The sequence below is a fragment of the Chlorocebus sabaeus genome, chromosome 11, assembly GCF_047675955.1.
Source record: "Chlorocebus sabaeus isolate Y175 chromosome 11, mChlSab1.0.hap1, whole genome shotgun sequence".
NCBI classification, from domain to species: domain Eukaryota; kingdom Metazoa; phylum Chordata; class Mammalia; order Primates; family Cercopithecidae; genus Chlorocebus; species Chlorocebus sabaeus.
Genome location: NC_132914.1, coordinates 45,748,683 through 45,764,711, shown reverse-complemented (window position 1 = coordinate 45,764,711; position 16,029 = coordinate 45,748,683). Strand labels below are relative to the sequence as shown.

The 16,029-nt window shown below is 42.5% G+C and overlaps 1 protein-coding gene across 3 annotated transcripts in view; it reads right to left on the bottom strand.

The window, feature by feature from the left end:
* PFKM (phosphofructokinase, muscle) overlaps positions 1 to 16,029 on the bottom strand; it is a 45,877-nt gene that overhangs the window by 25,557 nt on the left and 4,291 nt on the right. Inside the window, exon 1 of one of the 3 annotated variants that reach the window (XM_008003032.3) lies at positions 715 to 816. The exons of 1 other annotated variant lie outside the window; for it this stretch is intronic. The gene's annotated coding sequence lies outside the window, so the exon portion shown is untranslated. Of the gene's footprint in view, positions 1 to 658; positions 678 to 714; positions 817 to 16,029 lie in introns of those variants that run through there. One more of the 3 variants, XM_037997202.2, reaches the window with a different exon arrangement.

Here is a 16,029-nt window from a genome sequence, read left to right as displayed (position 1 = left end):
ACAGGAAGGAAAAAAGATGGAAAGAAAAGAACAAGACATCTGGGTACGCTGATCCCTTTCCTCCCGTTTTTTTTTCTCATTCACTCTTGGAGCTCATGACGGGGGTAGAATCCCACACAGAGCTCTTCTACCCCTGGCAGCGTCAGTGAGGGAGAAAATTCGCCATAACAAGAGGAGTTTAAGAGTGCTGACCTGTAAAAACCAGCTCATATTCTTCTACTGAAATCTCTAAGGCAGTTACAGAGGCACAGGACACAGAAATTCATGCAGACTCATGTATAAGCATCCCTTACAGACCCACAATGACACGCACGTAGAGAGAAACAGATATTAAAACATATCTCTAAAATCACGTGTGTATATAAGCACGCGGCAGGGAGAAACAGACAAGCAGCATCATAGGCGCACTGATTTGAATTGGTTGAGTGCCAGTGTAGGGTCAGGCAGCCAAGGGCAACCCGTCCGAGCCCCACCCACCCATCCCTGATTCCCGGGGAATGCAGCTGAGCCTGAAAGCGGAGGGGGCTGGCCAAGGGGCTAGGATTCTTCACGACTGCCCTGCCCATCCCCCTCTCGGCTCGGCTTAGGATGCCGTATCTCCTCTTCTTTTCCTTTCTGCTCCTTTCAGTTCTCCCTACCGCCTACTCCCGGCCCATACCTTCCCGCCTCACTCCCAGCTCTCCCCCTTGCTCTTCACTCAACGGCCCCTCTTGCCTTTTAGTCTTAGCTCTCCTCCGCCGCTGCTTTCTTGCAGATTGTCCTTGGGAAAGGGGGGAGGTGTGCTGGACGAACACTGGGAGGAGCCAGGTGGAGGGAGGAGGAAGGAGGAGGGGGAAAGGAGGAGAGGCTTCCCAACCTCCACTAACAGATGCTGACAAGAAGGCTCCGCCTCCTCCTGCTTGCCTTTCTCCTCCTCTTCCTCCTCCCCTTAAGAATTCGGCTCAGATATGGCAGCGGCTTAGTTTCTTCACTCCCCACAGCCCTCGGGTCCTCATATCTATCTCGAGAGCCATCAGCATCTTTATTTAATGGGAATAGGAAATTATTTCGTTGCTTCTCTTGTTTTCAACACAGAACTTTTTCCTAGTCCAGACTCCCTGAGACACCTTGCAGTCCAACATGTTCAGCAACTGATAATAAAACCTGCCCCTGTGGCCCCCATCCGTCTTTAAGCAAACATTTATTGGGAGTCTGTGTGCTAGATTTTGCATTAGGTGCTGAGATATTTTTTAAAAATAAATACAGTCCCTGTCTTTGAGGAACATTGAATTATGACATCTTCTATAGAATAGCCTCAAAAACTTCTTTTACATTTACATTACCTTTCTCAGAGAAAGTACAGAAAAGCTAGCTACTTGGAATGGAGGTGTCAAGAGGGAAGGGCGTGGCTGTGACAGCCACTTCTCAAGCCTGCTGTAGGGAGGGATGGGGGCGGGATTCTGGCAGTGAAGCAAGCATGTAAATTAGGCTTCACAGCAAACAGGATCCACCCTGGAAAAAGGGTCAGATGCTCCCAGAGCAAGAGGTGCATCCATTACTCAAGTCTCACCTTCCCTTGCTCCACCTATGCGTTTGCTTCATTGTCTCCACAGTCAGGTCTCCTCTTGCTTTTACCACTGCCCTCTTCCTCTTGCTTACTTTTATCTCTACCCCTGCACATTCTGGCACACACAATACAAATGCAAGTGACTAGGAGATAAAACCCCATTTGACTACACAAAATAAAAGCATTTGTGCTCCAAATTATACCATCAAGAAAGTGGAAAGACAACCCACAGAATGGGAGAAAATATTTGCAAATCATCTCTCTGATAAGGGGCTGGCATCCAGAATAAAGAAAGAACTCATTTGCAACTCATTAAGAATGTAAACCAAAAATAAAATTCTAAGCCCCTCAACCATCTGAATAGACTCCTCCTCTCAGTCAAGGGTATTCCAAAGTTAATCTGAAAAACTAGTTCAGACCTTGATGGAAAGGGGGAGCCAGACATGCTTCATTATATGCTCCTCCCTTTTGGAATTACTGATAGAACACACTCTTTAAGTCTGATAAAAAACATTTACAATCTATTCTCTGAAACCTACTACCTGGAGGCTCTCTCTACCTGACAAAACCTTGGTCTTCACACCCCCTTATCTTAACCCAGACATTGCTTTCTATTGATTCTAAGTCTTTGGACAGTAACTTAACTCTTTTCACCAATTTCCAATCAGGAAATCTTTGAATCTACCTATGACCTGGAAGCCCCGCTCCCCACTCCCCACTTCCAGTTATCATGCCTTTCTGGACTGAACGAATGTACATCTTACATATATTCATTGATATCTTATATCTCCCTAAAATTTATAAAACCAACTTGTGGCCCGACCACCTTGAACACATGTTCTCAGGATCTCCTGAGGGCTGTGTCATGGGTGAGCTATTGGTCACTCATATTTGGCTCAGAATAAATCTCTTCAAATGTTTTACAGTTTGACTCTTTTCACTGACAATAAAAAGAAAACAACTCAATTTTAAAATAGGCAAAAGAGTTGACCAAAGAAGATATATACAGGTGGCAAATAACCATGAAAAGATATCAACATCATATGTCATTAGGGAACTGCAAATTAAAACAATGAGACACCACTACACACCTATTAGAATGATTAAATGATTAAAATTCAAAAATCCAAATGCTAATGAGAATGTGGAGCCACCAGAACTCTCATTAATTATTGGTGGGAATGCGCAATGGTATAGTCACTGTAGAATACAGTTTGACAGTTTTTTACAAAGCTAAATATTGTCTTACCACATGATCCAGCAATAGCACTCCTAAGTATTTACCTGAATGAGCTGAAAATTATGTCCACACAAAAAACCTGCACATGAATGTTTATAAAAGCTTTATTCATAATTGCCAAAAGCTGGAAGCAACCAAGATGTCCCTCAAAAGGTGAATAAACAAACTGTGATACAGCTATACAATACAATATTTTTCAACAATAAAAAGAAATGATCAAGCCATGAAAAGACACAGTGAAACAGGCCAGTGTGAAAAGGCTGCATACTGTATGATTCCAACTGTATGACAGTCTTGAAAAGGTAAAACTATGGAGACAATAAAAATATCAGTTGTTACCTGGGGCTTGGGATAGAGGAGGAGAGATTAATAGGTAGAGCACAGGGGATTTTAGGGGCACTAAAATGATTCGGTATGATGCTATAACAGACACATGACATACATTTGTCCTGACATTATGCATTTGTCAAATTCATAGAACTACACGACCCAGAGAGTAAACCCTAATGTAAACTATGGAACTTAGCTAATAATAATGTATAAATATTGAGTTATCAATTATCATAACTGTATCACACTAATGCAAGATGTTGATAAATAGGGAAAACTGGTCGAGTGCAGTGGCTCACCCCTGTAATCCCAGCACTTTGGGAGGCCAAGGCAGGTGGATTGTTTGAGCTCAGGAATTTAAGACCAGACTGGGCAACATGGTGAAACCTATCTCTACAAAAATACAAAAAGTTAGCCAGGTGTGGTGGCGCATGCCTATAGTGCCAGCTACTTGGGAGGCTGAGGCATGAGAGTGACTTGAGCCTGGGAGGCAGAGCTTGCAGTGAGCCAAGATTGCACCACCACACTCCACCCTGGGCGACAGAGTGAGACCCTGTCTCGAAAATAAAAAATAAAAAAATGAGCAAAGGCTTGAATAGACAGTTCTCTAAAGATGATGTATAATGGCTAATAAGTACAAGAAAAGATGCTCAACATCAATAGCGATTAGGGGAATGCAAATCAGAACTACTTCACTGAAGTGAGAATACTACTTCATACCCATTAGGGTGGCTATTATCAAAAAAGAAAAAAGAAAGGAAGGAAGATAGAAGGAAGGAGGGGGGGGGGGGAGAGAGAGAAAGGGAGGGAGGGAAGGAAGGAAGGCAAGAAGGAAGGAAGGAAGGAAGGAGGGAGGAAGAGAGGGAGGGACACAAAGAAATAAAGGAAGAAAGGAGAGAGTGAGGGAGAGAGAGAGAGGGGAAGGAAGGAAGGGAGGGAGGGAGGGAGGGAAAGGAAAGGAAAAAGAAAGGAAAGTGTTAGAGCGGATGTGAATACATTGGAACCCTTCTGCATTGCTGGTAGGAATGTAAAGTGGTGCAGCTGCAGTGGACATTTGGTAGTTCCTCAAAATGTTAAACATAGAGTTGTCGCATTAACTACCAATTCCACTCCTAGGTATATACCTAGGAAAAAATGAAAACATGTGTTCACACAAAATCTTGTATACCAATGTTCATAGCAAAATTATTCATAATGCTGGCAAAATGTGGAAAGAACCCAAAGTCCATCAACTGAAGAATGGATAAAACGTGTCATATCCCTATGACAAAAAGTGTCAAAATTTGTAAAATATTTGAAGATATTTATTCTGAGCCAAATATGAGTGACCAATGGCCTGTGATACAGCCCTCAGGATATCCTGAGAACATGTGCCCAAGATGGTCAGGCCACAACTTCATTTTATACATTTTAGGGAGATACAAGTCATTCATTAATACATGTAAGATGTATTTGTTTTCCTTAATTCTCTCAGCATGCAAAAATACATGTAAAATGTACATTGGTTTGGTCTGGAAAGGTGGGACAACTGGAAGCAGGGGTTTCCAGGTCCTAGGTAGATTTTCTGATTGGCAATTTGTTTAAAGAGTTATTATCAATAGAAAGGAATGTCTAGGTTAAGATAAGGGGTTGTAGAAACCAAAATTTTACCATGCAGACGAAGCCTCCATGTATCAGACTTCAGATAGAATAGATTGTAAATTTTTCTTTTTGTTTTTGTTTTTTAGAGAAGGAATCTTGCTCTTGTTTTCCAGGCTGGAGTGCAATGGCGCCATCTCTGCTCACCACAACCTCCGCCTCCCGGGTTCAAGTGATTCTCCTGACTGAGCCTCCTGAATAGCTGGGATTACAGGCATACGCCACCATGCCTGGCTAATTTTGTATTTTTAGTAGAGATGGGGTTTCTCCATGTTGGTCAGGCTGGCTTCAAACTCCTGATCTCAGGTGATCTGCCTGCCTTGGCCTCCCAAAGTGCTGGGATTACAGGCATGAGCCATCACGCACGACCAATTGTAAATGTTTCTTATCAGACTTGAAGGGTCTGTTCTATCAATAATTCCAAAAGGAGGAAAGGAGGAGGCATGTCCAGCTCCCCCTTCCCCTGATGACCTGAACTAGTTTTTTAGGTTAACTTTGAAATGCCTTTGGCTGAGAGGAGGGGTCTATTCAGATGGTCAGGGAGCTTAGACTTTTATTTTTGGTTTATAAAACATAAAAACATTATGCTACGTAGAAGAAGCCATTCACAAAAGACCACATATCATATGGTTCCATTTATACGAAATGTCCAGAATAGGCAACTCTGCAGAAAGAGAAAGTAGATAGCAGTTGCCTGGGACTGAGGGAAATTGGGGAATGACTGCTAATGGGTACAGGGTTTCTTCTGGGGTTGATGAAAATGTGCTAAACTTACAGTGGTTGCAAACTGTATGAATATAGTGAAAACCATTGAATTGTACACTTTATTTATTTATTTATTTATTTTTGAGATAGAGTCTAGCTCAGTCACCCTGGCTGGAGTGCAATGGTGCAATCTTGGCTCACTGCAACCACTGCCTCCTGGGTTTAAATGATTCTCCTGCTTCAGCCTCCCAAGTAGCTGGGATTACAGGCGTGCATCACCATGCCTGGCTACTTTTTATATTTTTAGTAGAGATGGGGTTTCACCATATTGGCCAGGCTGGACTAGAACTCTTGACCTCAAGTGATCTGCCTGCCTTGGCCTCTCAAAGTGCTGGGATTACCAGAAAGAGCCACTGTGCCCAGCCAGAATTGCATAAATAGGTGAGTTTTATGATATTGGATTATATCTCAATTAAGACATTAAAATACATTTAGAAAGAAAAAGCCTGAAAAGTTCCTGTAGGAAACTAAAATATGCTATTGTAAAATACACTTTGGCATATTTTAAGACAGCTATTCAGAGGCTGCGGACACAGGAAGGGTTCTGTAAAGCTGTCCTTTGTGGGGAGATTTGCATTTGTAGACAAAATCTACATGAATGAAGTAAATAGTGGATGCAAACAGGCTTTCTCTTAGGCCCCATTATCTGCCTCATCCAGATCTAGGAAAGATTAACTCATAGGAAAAAGAGACTAAAAGTCTGACACTTGTCAATGTTCGATGGATAAACTTTTACCACAGGCTGAAATTTGAGAGGCAATGCATTCCTTTCTCTCTTTACCCACCACCAACTCCTATGTCACCATTAAAAGTGCTTTTAATGGGCTTGGCACCATAGTTCAAGCCTGTAATCCCAGCACTTTGGTAGATGAAGGTGGGAGGTTGCTTGAGCCCAGGAGTTTGAGACCAACACAGTCTATGTTGGTTTATGGGGCAACATAGTGAGACTCTGTCTCTACAAAAATAAATGAATAAATAATTTGGCTGGACATGGTGGCGCGCACCTGTAGTGGGAGGACCACTGGAGCCCAGGAGGTCAAGGCTGCAGTGAGCTGTGATGAGACCACACTGTACTCCAGCCTGGGTAACAAAGCAAGGCCCTATCTCAAAAAAAGAAAAAAAGTATTCTTAATGAATTATTGCACTAATAAGTCTATCTTAATTAGGTGAAGGCAAGGAAATGTCACTCATTTACTCACAGCCTTATCCCGAGACATTTAATCTTTTTTTTTTTTTTTTTTTTTGAGACGGAGTCTCGCTCTGTCGCATAGGCTGGAGTGGTGCAGTGGCCGGATCTCGGCTCACTGCAAGCTCTGCCTCCCGGGTTTACGCCATTCTCCTGCCTCAGCCTCCCGAGTAGCTGGGACTACAGGCGCCTGTCACCTTGCCCAGCGAGTTTTTTGTATTTTTTAGTAGAGAAGGGGTTTTGCCATGTTAGCCAGGATGGTCTCGATCTCCTGACCTCGTGATCCGCCCGTCTCGGCCTCCCAAAGTGCTGGGATTACAGGCTTGAGCCACCGCGCCCGGCCGACATTTAATCTTTTAGATCCCTTTTTCTGTTCAGGGTGTTTTAAAAAATTATTCAATGATACTTGCTAAATCACTGTAAGGGGCTGGGTGCAGTGGGTCACACCTGTAATCCCAGCACTTTGGGAGGCTAAGGTGGGCAGATCACCTGAGGTCAGCAGTTTCAGACCAGCCTGGCCAACATGGTGAAATCCCACATCTACTAAAAATACAAAAATTAGTCAGGCATGGTGACGCATGCCTGTAGTACCAGCTACTTGGGAGGCTGAGGTAGGAGAATCGCTTGAACACAGGAGGAGGAGACTGCAGTGCCATTGCACTCCAGCCTGGGTGACAGAGTGAGACACCATCCCCACTCCCCCCCGCCCCCCAAAAAAAAAATCACTGTAAGAAAGACTTTATTCAGGACCATCGTGATAGGTATAGGGACCACACCAATGGGATTTTGCAGTGGAGAAGACAGATTGAGTTCAACTCCAATTACAGCATGGGCAAGTGGGAATTTATGGCAGGGTCAGGGTCAGAAATTACTAAGAGGAAACATCAGGGGAAAGGAGGATTCTGGCTAAACCAAGCTAACAGGATTCTTGCCGAAGACAGACCAGGGTAATAAGGCATCCCCTGGCGGGTGGTGGAGGGAGAGAAACTTGATCAGATATTGCGGATGAGCATATATTGAGTATGGGGGGGTGGGTTCTTGATAAACTGACTTAGCAGGGTTCTTTGCTAAAACTGGATTTTACAAGAAAGTGCATGGATAGGTCTAGGAGAAGGTTCAGGAACCTGACTAAAGTCTTGCCAAGCAGAAAATCTTTGTCAAAGGCTCAATCATCCCCAGGAGTTCCTGAGAAACTAAATGAGCACAAATTAAGAAAAAGAGGACACAAACAAATGGAAGAACATACCATGCTCATGGATAGGGAGAATCAATATCGTGAAAATGGCCATATTGCCCAAGGTAATTTATAGATTCAATGCCATTCCCATCAAGCTACCAATGACTTTCTTCACAGAATTGGAAAAAACTGCTTTAAAGTTCATATGGAACTAAAAAAGAGCCCGCATTGCCAAGACAATGCGGTAGCGTGATGCCTCCAGCTTTGTTCTTAAGTCAAAAGAACAAAGCTGGCGGCATCATGCTACCTGACTTCAAACTATACTACAAGGCTACAGTAACCAAAACAGCATGGTACTGGTACCAAAACAGAGATATAGACCAATGAAACAGAACAGAGCCCTCAGAAACAATACCATACATCTACAGCCATCTGATCTTTGACAAACCTGACAAAAACAAGAAATGGGAAAAGGATTCCCTATTTAATAAATGGTGCTGGGAAAATTGACTAGCCATAAGTAGAAAGCTGAAACTGGATCCTTTCCTTACTCCTTATACAAAAATTAATTCAAGATGGATTAGAGACTTAAATGTTAGACCTAAAACCATAAAAACCCTAGAAGAAAACCTAGGTAATACCATTCAGGACATAGGCATGGGAAGGACTTCATGTCTAAAACACCAAAAGCAATGGCAACAAAAGCCAAAATTGACAAATGGAATCTAATTAAACTAAAGAGCTTCTGCACAGCAAAAGAAACTACCATCAGAGTGAACAGGCAACCTACAGAATGGGAGAAAATTTTTGCAATCTACTCATCTGACAAAGGGCTAATATCCAGAACCTACAAAGAACTCAAACAAATTTATGAGAAAAAAAACAAACAACCCCATCAAAAAGTGGGCAAAGGATATGAACAGACAGTTCTCAAAAGAAGACATGCATACAGCCAACAGATACATGAAAAAATGCTCGTCATCACTGGCCATCAGAGAAATGCAAATCAAAACCACAATGAGATACCATCTCACACCAGTTAGAATGGCAATCATTAAAAAGTCAGGAAACAACAGGTGCTGGAGAGGATATGGAGAAATAGGAACACTTTTACACTGTTGGTGGGACTGTAAACTGGTTCAACCATTGTGGAAAACAGTATGGCGATTCCTCAAGGATCTAGAACTAGAAATACCATATGACCCAGCCATCCCATTACTGGGTATATACCCAAAGGATTATAAATCATGCTGCTATAAAGACACATGCACATGTATGTTTATTGCGGCACTATTCACAATAGCAAAGACTTGGAATCAACCCAAATGTCCATCAGTGACAGACTGGATTAAGAAAATGCAGCACATATACACCATGGAATACTATGCAGCCATAAAAAAGGATGAGTTCGTGTCCTTTGTAGGGACATGGATGCAACTGGAAACCATCATTCTCAGTAAACTATGGCAAGAACAGAAAACCAAACGCCGCATGTTCTCACTCATAGGTGGGAATTGATCAATGAGATCACCTGGACTCTGGAAGGGGAACATCACACACCAGGGCCTATTATAGGGAGGGCGGGGGAGGGATGGCATTGGGAGTTATACCTGATGTAAATGACGAGTTGATGGGTGCAGCACACCAACATGGCACAAGTATATATATGTAACAAACCTGCACGTTGTACACATGTACCCTAGAACTTAAAGTATAATAAAAATACACACACACACACACACACACACACACACACACAAATTAAAAAAAAAAAAAAAAAGAAAGAAATCATCATCTCAAAGGACACCTAGGCAACATTCAGGTAAGTTAGGGGTTGGGGTCCTAGAGAAGGAGAATTTTCTCAGAAGCACTTATGTCTTGCCTATGGTCATCTCAAGGCAATCCACAAACTGAAGATGTTGTTGAGTTAAACTAGTAAAAACCAACACAAAATAGAGTAGCTGATGGAAGAAACACTTCGTATTAAGAAATGGCTGTAAATTTCTTCCTGACAAGAATCTTGAGAAACTCCTATTTGTTATTAATTCATTCATACATTTAACAAATACTTATTGAAGACTCATGTGCCAGCCACTGTGCCAGCTACTAAGCTATATAATAAGCTCCCAGGGAGTTTATAATCTAGAGGGATTATCGAATGTTCGTAGGAAGTTTACATGTCATTGGACGTGGAATATAATTGAAAAAAAATCAATAACCCCATTAACATTAATAATGTATCATATTTTAATGACATGAATATATTAAAGCAGAAGGAGTAAAAATAAGTGGTACCTGGATAGTGGGAATTTGTCAGTGTTTACTCAGTACTGTTTACGGGAAAGATACCAGTGGATATGTTTTCCAGCATTAGAGATGAATGATATGATGAAACAGGAATAGTTCCTTAAAAATTGATTTTCTTTCCTTTAATCCTGAACTGCAAGACCATGCATTTCCCTTTTTTCCTAATATTCTATCCATCAAACAACTTTTAAATTTAAAATATAGCTTCCCAAGAACTTTAACAAATTGGACTCAACACTTTAGCTAGCTATTGTTGACTTGCCTTATTAATAAAAATTGGATTCATAATTCTATGGTGGATAGATGTTGGAAGAAAATGTCTGAGATCTAAGCAGTTCTAGAAAATATGGTATCTGTCCAATTGACATTCCAAGGGGTGGGAGTGAGGCTGAGAAGCATACATTAGGACAGAGTGTTGGTGCATGAAGCCTACAGATGAACACAGTGCGGTGACTAAGGAAGAGTGGGCTGAGGAAGAGCTCTAAGCATTATCATACAAGCTAGGGTGACTACGGAAAGTGTTGGGAGTAAAGTGCACAGCTCAGCAATGTTAGAGGACCATGGACAACAAGAGCAAAGAAGCAAGTTACATAGTCAATAAGAGATGGCACCAACAAACTCTTGAGGCAACCAAACTAAGCCAGTAGCTAGATTTTCACTCATTCCAAGATTATTTTCATTGCTATTATGGTATAAGGGGGCTGGAAAATAACACCTTGGACCCTTCCTCCAGAGTAGAAAGCTGAAATGTCCTGGGTTTGTGCTGGAAAATAACCTGGAGCCCTCCGATAGGCCTCTCAAGAGGGCTTATATCTATTCCAATGATTAAACTATAGGAATTCGCCATGATACTGCTGGAAATCTAGAACTTTGTCTAGAATACACCCAGCTTTCTTCAGCTGCTGAGGCTGGTAGCTACAATTCAGAATTTAGGGTAGCTGGACCTGGGAGGAAGCGAAAGAAAAAAAAAAAAAAAAAGGATTGAATGCTTAAGAGGGAGGTCAGTTGGAGCCAGAAGACCATGAGATTAAAGCCCATCATTCCCTCTACCTTCAATTATCTGCTGGTGGTTTTCCTATTTTCAGCATTTGAGATAAAGCTGATGTGGACAGAGGAGAGCCAAATGATAATCTCGTATGAGGATCAGCATAAAGAATATGCCTTTCAGCAATTGCTTTATGCTGATCCTCAGTGCAAAGGAAGTCATTAAGAAGGTCCTCAAGCTTCTTAGAGCTCTCCAAGTATCAGTCAGCCATTGGTGTGTTAGTGAAGTCTAGGCACATAGTAGGGTCAAAAATTATAATTATTATGAAAGAAGGAATTCTGGGGGAGATATGTATGAGATGTTTAAAGAAAATTCTCAGCTGGGTGCGGTGACTCATGCCTATAATCCCAGCACTTTAGGAGACCGAGGTGGGCGGATCATGAGGTCAAGAAATCGAGACCATCCTGGCTAATACGGTGAAACCCCGTCTCTACTAAAAATACAAAAAATTAGCCGGGTGTAGTGGCACGCCTGTAGTCCCAGCCACCCAGGAGGCTGAGGCAGGAGAATTGCTTGAGTCCCAGAGGCGGAGGTTGCAGTGAGCCGAGACGGTGCCACTGCACACTCCAGTCTGGGTGACAGAGCAAGACTCCCTCTCAAAAAAAAAAAAAAGACAGAAAGAAAAGAAAAAGACAGACAGCAAGAAAAAGAAAATTCTCCAGCAGCTAGTTAGGTAGTACCCTTGAGTAGAGCTGCAGTGGTGTTCTAAAATACCTAATACATATGCTCTGTCTGACCATTAACGCTGTATGTCATGGATAGGTAAATGAAGACATGCAGAGCTTTGGGCAATGCCTTCCAAACCAGGATAAAACCAAACATTACTGCCAGGCAGTTGAGTAGTTCATGTAGATAGAAGATCTCTCTGACAATGATTACCAGAGGCTGACACGGGGTGGGGGGCAGTAAGAGGATGCTGTATGCCATATACATGAATACATTCACCACCATGAGGATAGTATCATGGCTATTAAATGAGTACAGATCTATATTAAGACCACTATGATGAAAAAATGAAGAAGATGCTGCTACTGATGGTGTACCAGGACATTTGGGAATGAGAAGTAGGTATGGCAGTCACACAGGTGTGACTTTAACCCAGGAGAAAAGCAAACAGCATATAACAGTTTTCATGTATCCGTTCAACAAATACTGTAAACCTAGTACATGTTAGGCACTGTTCTAGGCTCAAGGGGATCCCGAATTGGAAAAACAAAATGAAACAAAACAAATACCTCTGTCTTCATGGAGCTTACATGCTAGTGAGCAAAGCATATAATAAACAAATTAGTCAAGTGGTGATAAATGCTATGAGGAAAAATAAACCAGGGCAGAGAAGGAGCGTGACATGCATGCTATTTAAGTAGGGTGAACTAGAAAAACCTCACTAAGGAGATGATATTTAAAAAGAGGTCTAAATAAACAAGGGAGAAAACCATGCTAAGTACGATATAGGGGAACTGCTTTCAAATAGAGACAATAGCAAAGGCAGAGATCTGAGACAGGGAAAAGTTAAGAACCACTAAGATTCCTTTGGACTGGAATCAGAATTACACACGGGCAATAATGATTCGGCAGGTTGATGTTGTGAAACACTTGCAGCAATTAGGTATGGGTCTCTCTCTGGGTTGAAACAATTATATATCTGGCCCTCTCACCACTACACAACCCATGGAGCTTATCTAGTCATTACCTGACGAATATACTGCTTGTTATCTGCTTTTCCCATTAGAATGTGGCTCCATGATGAGAGACCCTGGGCACAGGCATGAAACCATTGTCTGGAGAGTCATCTTTAGCTCTAGCTGGGATAGGATGATTCCTGGAGACAAAGCAGACTCCACCAGTCACTAATATTGAGGTTTCTGACACAGGGCACTTGTTTGGCTATTCCACCTCACCTAGCAGGGACAGGCTGAGTTTCTTCAGGTACCCTAGTTGGTTTAAGACAATGGTTCTCAGTTGACACTAGTGGAATCAGTATCATCTTGGAACTGGTTAGAAATGCACATTATTGGGTCCTACTTGGGATCTACTGAATCAGAAACTCTGGGGGTGGTACACAGCAATGTGTTTTAACAAGCTATCAGGGTGAGTCTGACACAAGTCAAAGTTTGATAAGAATTGTTCTAAGCTGTGGAGGTCCAAGAACACCATCACTTGAAGAATGAATCTGTCAGCCTCAAAGGTCTGGATGGCTCTTGTGGGGTCACTTACACCAACTACAATCAACTTACTGAGAGAGACAGTTCAGGGAAGAGGTCACAGGAGACAAGATGATTCCCATTATAAACTAAAGCTGCCACTTTCAAGATTTGATTATGGCAGAGGTAAACAAACTTCAGCAGAGGAATGTAGCCTCAATCTTGAGCCAGATAAACTTTTTCTTTCCTTAAAAAAGTAAGCTTTTGGGGATATCAGAGCAGAGAAGACAAATAATTATTGTATAACACAATTCTGGGAGTCTTCCTCTTCAGATCTGCTAACCCCTAATCAAACACAATGTGGAAGCCTTAGCTGTTTAGCAAGTACATAGTCCATGCAATATACCTCTAGACCCATAAATACACGTCCCTGGATAACTGAGAGGTAGTTTAACATGGAACCACCCAGAGAAGGGTGGTCCAAGTGTATATATACAAAATGATGGAAGATGAAAGAAGTGTTCCATAGATCTATTGATATCCTTGCATACTTGACTGAAAGAAGAGCATTTGTAAGGTGATATTTCCCACTCAATGACTTTCCCAATTCAGTTGGCAATGTAAGAGCCCTGAAAATTTTAGCTCCAGGAGAAGACTCAAGTTCTGTGGAACTGATTCTGGAAGTCTGGGGTCAGGAGGTCAATGACGAATGGTGACTATGTTGAGATTAAGGCAATCTTGATAGAGGCAGAACTCCCATTGATTTTCCTTCAGCAAGGGTCCAGCTTCTTGGATTGCTACAACATAGCATATAGAGAGAGAATCTTGCCTCTGATGCAGAAAGCAAATACACCTGCTTGAAGGGAACTTGGATCATGGATAGCAATTGTAATCTCTACATTTCAGTTGCACTCACAACGTTGGGGTAACTGCATCCTTGTCTGCATAATTCACCTAGGTGTGAGTGTACAGAATACCCAGGTACAGAGAATCAGAAGGGCAGCAGGGGGCATGGCCAATGCTGATGATAGATGGCCTAGATGAAGTGAAGAATATGATAGTAAGGTCTTATCTTCCAGGGAGAAGCTGTGACACAAGAAGCAAATGGGTGAAGCACCACTCCTTTGGAATGCTTCCCCATTTTCAGGTCACTAAAAGTAGTCTTGAGAGTCACTAGTTACCTAGGCAGGTTGCCCATCATCGAAGTCTTTATATGCAGGAGAGGCTTTATGTCTAGTGGGCAGCTGGATCTGCTGGATCAGAGCCCGTACCACAAAGGTACCTGCTACCCCTGAGCTTTTGTCCTGGAGGTAGTTGTCCCACACTCTTACCTATCTTGAAATGCTAACTACCTTTCTTTACAAAGCCTAGGGGTCAGGACATAGGGGTAAATGGTACAGCCTAGGTGACTCACACCCTTGCTACACCCCAGTGCAGGATCAAGTGGCTTTCTTATGTCAGAAGCTGATCCTCTATGGGCCACACACACACACAGCTTGCCTCATTATAGTACAGGCAGAGCTGCTTATACTGACAGGCAAGATGTTGGAAAAAACAACAGCTGCTTCCCTGCCAGGTATGAGACAAGAAAGAAATATATTCCATTTTTCTTAAGGACTAGAGCACAGAATCTCCATGTACAACTGCACTTAGAACAAGGAGCAGAACACCCTGGAGGGAGTCCCTGTGAATTTCTTGGGCTGGCAGAAGCAGAAAGACATCAGGCCAGGGTTTTTTTATGTTTGGGTACCAGTAGCTCTGTGCTCATCTCTGCTGTTTGATGACATGAGTTCCTCACCATTTCACTGGTGCCCTAGAGTGATGCATTGCCTAGAGGTAAGAAATGGAGCAAGGCAGTGGCATTCATCTTATCAGAGCAGATAACTACCCTTGTACCTCTCCAATCCATCCCCCACCCAGGAGCCAGAAACATGTTTTAAAAGGCAACATGATCCTATCATTCTTCAGTGATTTCCCAGAGCTCAGAAGTGTCAACAAGACCTAGAAGGCACTGCACAGTCTGGCTCTTACACCATCTGTACAGTTCTCTCTCCCGCTATTCCTCCCATCATCAGGTCGCATTGGTCCATTCTACTCTTTCCCGTTTCACAGTCTATTGTCCTCTTTTCTGGAAAGCTCTTCTCTCTTTACCTAGCTAATGCATACTCATCCCTCAGGCCTTCCTGAGAAACATTTTTCTGACTTCTCAGGCCATATTACATCCCCTGTTTTATCCTCTGATTACATGGTATTATTTTCTTTCATTGCACTAGCAACATTCTAGTTATATAACCATGTGTGTGATTGTGTAATTACTGTCTTAGTCCCATAAGACTATAAACTTCATGAGAGCAGACAACGTACCTGTTTTGTTTACTACTTTATTCCCAGTGCCAAGTACAGTACCTGACATAGTAGGTGCTCAACAAATTCTCTTGGAAGGAAGTCAAAGAAGGAGGAAGAGTAGGAGGGAGGAAGGAAGGGAAGAGGAAAGGATGAGGAAGGAAGCAGGGAGGCAGGCAGAAGAGAAGGAATGGAGACCTTATTGGTGCTGGGAAAATACTGGATTTCCTTTCTCCAGTAGGAAAGCTGAAAGGGTTAAGAGTGGCCACTTACCTGAGCCGCACAGACCCCAGGGTTTCAAGGCAGAA